Source organism: Macrobrachium rosenbergii, chromosome 51 (genome assembly GCF_040412425.1).
Source record: "Macrobrachium rosenbergii isolate ZJJX-2024 chromosome 51, ASM4041242v1, whole genome shotgun sequence".
Taxonomy (NCBI): domain Eukaryota; kingdom Metazoa; phylum Arthropoda; class Malacostraca; order Decapoda; family Palaemonidae; genus Macrobrachium; species Macrobrachium rosenbergii.
The window spans coordinates 56,539,311-56,544,427 of NC_089791.1; positions in this window are offsets into that span (position 1 = coordinate 56,539,311).

Here is a 5,117-nt window from a genome sequence, read left to right on the forward strand (position 1 = left end):
TATATATATATATATGTGTGTGTGTGTATGTCTGTATGTATATATATATATATATATATATATATATATATATATATATATATATATATATATATATATATATATATATATATATATATATATATGTATATATATATATATATATATATATATATATATATATATATATATATATATATATATATATATATATATATATTTTTTTTTTTTTTTTTTTGGTCTATCACCGTCGTCCTATTCGACTGGGTGGTTTTTACAGTAAGGGGTTCTGTGTTGCATCCTGCCTCCTTAGGAGTCCATTACTTTTCTCACTATGTGCGCTGTTTCTAGTAGTACACTTTTCTGCATGAGTCCTGGAGCTACTTCGGCATCTAGTTTTTCCAGATTTCTTTTCATGGATCTTGGGATCGTGCCTAGTGTTCCTATGATTATGGTACAGTTTCCACTGGCATATTCCATATCCTTCTTATTTCGATTTTCTCTTTCTTTCTCATCTACTCTGGCGTCCCACAGTATTGCGACATCAGTGAGTGATACTTTCTTCTTGATTTTGTCAATCAACGTCGCATCTGGTCTATTGGCACATATCACTCTATCTGTTCTGATACCATAGTCCACAAGATCTTTGCCTGATCGTTTTCAATCACTCCCTCAGGTTGGTGTTCGTACCACTTATTGATGTAAGCTAGCTGGTGTTTCTTGCACAGGCCCCAGCGGAGGGCTTTTACTACTGAATCATACCTCTTTTTGTACTGGTTCTGTGCAAGAGCTGGACATTCACTTGCTATGTGGTTTATGGTCTCGTCTTTCATATTGCACTTCCTGTATATGGGTGAGATGTTATTTCCATCTATTGTTCCTTGGACATATCTGGTACTAAGGGCCTGATCTTGTGCCGCTGTTAGCATTCCTTCTGTTTCCTTCCTGAGTTCTCCCCTCTGTAGCCTATTCCATGTTTCATCGCTGGCCAGTTCTTTTGCCTGTCTCATGTACTGTCCGTGCGTTGGTTTGTTGTGCCATTCCTCTTTTCTGTTTTTCATTCTCCTGTCTCTGTATATTTCTGGGTCTTCATCTACTTTTATCAGTCCTTCTTCCCATGCACTCCTTAGCTACTCGTCTTCACTGGTTTTTAGATATTGCTCCAGTGCTCTGCTCTCGATGTTGACGCTGTCCTCTTTGCTTAGTAGCCCTCGCCCCCCACCCCCTTCCTTTCGTATTATGTTTAGTATGTCTATATTTGCTCTTGGGTGTAGTGCTCTGTGTATTGTTATGTGTTTTCTAGTTTTCTGGTCTATGTTGCAGAGTTCAGCCTTCGTCCACTCCACTACTCCTGCGCTGTATCTGATTACTGCTACTGTCCATGTGTTTATGGCTTTTGTCACGTTTCCGGGGTTGAGTTTTGACTTGAGTATCACCTTAAGTCTCTGCATATATTCTTTCATGATCGTGTCCTTCATCTCTTGGTGTTTTATATCCTCTCCTGCTATTATTCCTGTCTCATCTATGTGTTTGATGCTATTCCCAACTACTAGCTTTATCCCTTCAGTTCTTGTTACTTTGCCTTTTTGTATGTTCACCAAGGCACAGTTTTCTATTCCAAACTCCATCCTGATGACCCCAGATACAATCCTTACAGTCTGGATTAGGGTATCTATTTCCTCGATGTTCTTACCATACAGCTTGATGTCGTCCATGAACTTCAGATGGTTAATTCTGTTGCCTCCTTTCTTGAGTTGGTACCCAGCATTCATCTTCTTCAGTACTTTTGTCGTGGGAACCATGGCTACTACGAAGAGTAGTGGGGGCAGTGAGTCACCTTGAAAGATCCCTCTCCTGATTTTAACCTCTGCTAGTCTTATCCCAGAGCTTTTAAGTACTATATTCCAGTTGCACATTGTATTTTTAAGAAAGCTGATGGTGTTTTTCTCTGCCCCATATATTTTCATGCATTCTATTAGCAATGTGTGCGGTATCATGTCGAAGGCTTTCTTGTAGTCAATCCATGCCATGCTTAGGTTGGTTCTCTTTCTCTTACTATTCTTCATTACCATTTTGTCTATTAGGAGCTGGTCTTTTGTGCCCCTATACTTCCTTCTGCAGCCTTTCTGTTGGTGGGGGATGGTGTTTGTATCCTCTAGGTATTTGTATAGCCTTTCACTGATGATACATGTTAGTAATTTCCACAATATTGGTAGGTTGGTGATAGGCCTGTAATTACTTGCTATATTTCCCTTGTTCTTGTCTTTCTGTACTAAGGATGTTCTTCCTGTGGTCATTCATTTGGGCGCATGGTGGTTTGTGATACAATGCTGGAGTTGTTCTGCTATTCATGGATGTAGGGCCTTGAAGTTTTTCAGCCAGTATCCATGGACTTCATTGCGACCTGGGCCTTTCCGGTTGGGCATTTTCCTGGAGCCATGTTGCATGTTTGTTGTGTGATACCAGATTGCTCCATATGTTTTCCCAGAGTCTCTTACTTGGTTCGGCTTCAGGAATTTCCTGGTGGTTGTCTTCCCCTCTTAGTTGACTGTATAGTCTTTTCTGGTTGGTTCCGAAGAGTTTGTTCTGTTGGTATCCTTTATTCCTGTTCATGTACCGTTGGATCTTATGTGCTTTGGCTTTAAGCCTCTGTTTTACATCTTCTATTGTGTTGTTTAGTCCCCTCTCCTGTACTTTGTATTTCTCATTCAGTTCCTCTCTTGTTTTCTTGCTTCTTAGCCTCTTTTCTGCCATCTCTTTCAGTTCACTCAAGTCAGATCTCATCGCCATGATTTGTTTTTCCAAGCGCCTTTTCTAAGGCACTTGCTGTTTTGGTTTCTGTTGGGTTGATTGTGATGGTGGTGTTGGTGTTTGTATCCCCATGAGTTCTACTACTAGTCTTCCTCCTACATATGCCAGGTTATTTGTTTCTGTGATACTGGTGGTGTGGGTTAGTCTCATTATTTTATTAACTTCACTTGTTTTTTTTTTTTAGTTTTTTGTGTTGTAGGCTTTCATGGAGGGGATTTTTGTTCTTTCTGTATCTGGCTTCATCCAACGTCTGATCTTTACCACCCATTCCGACCTCTCTGCTACATCTTCGGTGTTTCCTCGTGTGTCGTTGTTTGGTAGCTCATCATTCCTGTCGTTTTCTGTGTCATCATCTTTTAGTTCGTTTTTTTGTCCTTCGTTGCTGGGTGTTATTTCTCTTTCCAGTTCCTCTCTTTCTGTTGTGGAGAGCCAGTTCTTTTTCTTGGTTTGCCAGTCTCTGTTCTGTTTGAGGGGTGTTATTTCTCTTATTCCAGATGTTGACCAGTCTTCTTCTGTATCCTCTTTCTGTAGGGTTGCTTCTGATGTAGCATCTCCATGTTTCCTTATTTTCTTCTCTTGTTCATTTCTTCTTCTGGTTTGCATCTGCAGCTCCAGTCTCTGGTTGCTGGTTACTGTCATTTTGGTGGTCAGTTGCTGGATGACGACCTCCAAGTACCTGACCGTCCTCCCCGTCGATGGCTTGTATACCTGGCTGCCGGACGAAGCTTCTCTGTTGCCAGAGGTTCCATTTACGTGATTGTCGTTTATTCTTTCATTTCTTTCCATCATTGCTGAGTTTAGCTAATTCACCCATAGCTGGACCCTACCCCATCGAGAACAGATGCTCATTTACAGCTGCATAGACTGAGTAAATTATGGTAAAGATACTTTGCCAAGGAATCAACGCCGAGGAGAGGGGTCACCCATCCAACGACTGACCAACCCCAATGTTGATCAACTAGTCCATCGTTGAGCTAAACCACTCTGCCACGGCGCCCATATATTATTATTATTATTATTATTATTATTATTATTATTATTATTATTATTATTATTATTATTATTATTCCACATCAGAAAATATTCATATGAAACAAGACTAAAATGCACTGACTTGCAGAAATTCCTTTTAAATATGTAAGTCCAATTTGTTTATTTCTGAGTAAACTAATATAGCCATAATACAATCAATATTCATACATTAAAAAAGTAAAAATCCGTATAGAAAGTTGGAGAAGAACTTAACAGATGAGTTGCAAAGAAAATCTTATTCTTAAACAGAATAAGGTAAGTTCCAGTATTTTACCAACTGAAAATTAGACACATTCACTAAAGAAAAATTTTTACAAGAGAGAGAGAGAGAGAGAGAGAGAAAGAGAGAGAGAGAGAAAGCGAGCGCAATGACACTTGAATAACTAGAGCCATTCTTGACGGAAGGATTTGCATGAAGAGTGTCCTTTCTCCATGGACGGGCTTGGAAGTGGGCTTGAAGCCAAAAACCCAGGCCTAATATTTTCTGGATGGCATCCAATCTGTTTATGTAATCTCCAGACTCTGCAATGCATAGCAAGACATCTTCCACCCAGTGTGGCGTTATTTTTGCTCTGGAGACGTTGAATTTGTCTCCAGAGCAAAAATAACGCCACACTGAATTTGGGTCAGACCCCGTTATTAATTAGTCATATCTGAAAATAGTGAAATAAAGCACTTCACTTACTATTATTATTATTATTATTATTATTATTATTATTATTATTATTATTATTATTATTATTATTATTATTATTCAGAAATTGAACCCTATTCATATGGAACAAGCCCACAGGGTCCATTAGCTTGGGATTCAAGCTTCCAAAGAATAGGGTGTTCATGAAGAAGAAGTAACAGAGGGTAAAGGAAAATACAGAAAGACGAGATCACTTATTATAAAGAAAAGATAAATGAACACATTAATAAATAAACAGATAAAAATGTAAGCAAATTATTAAAAAACAAGGAGGATTGTATTAGGGTAGTAATGCATTTCATTGATTAACAGTATTTTTCATGCAAATATTCAAAACACTTAGAAATGAGATTAAGAAATGCACCATGTGCACCAACATCAACATAGAGGAGTTAGCAGCTCATTCGTGTGACTCTCTCATTTATGAGGTCTGAATAGACAATTCATTCATTTTTGTTTAACCTTCATCTCTTTCCTGGAAAAATATCTAATATGTCCTTGCTGTCCCAAACAGTGAATTAGGTACCTGATCGTCAGTAGTGTGTCACAGTCAGATTGAAATGGTATGTGCTAGAACCTTCATCCTAAGGGACTTTGGAGA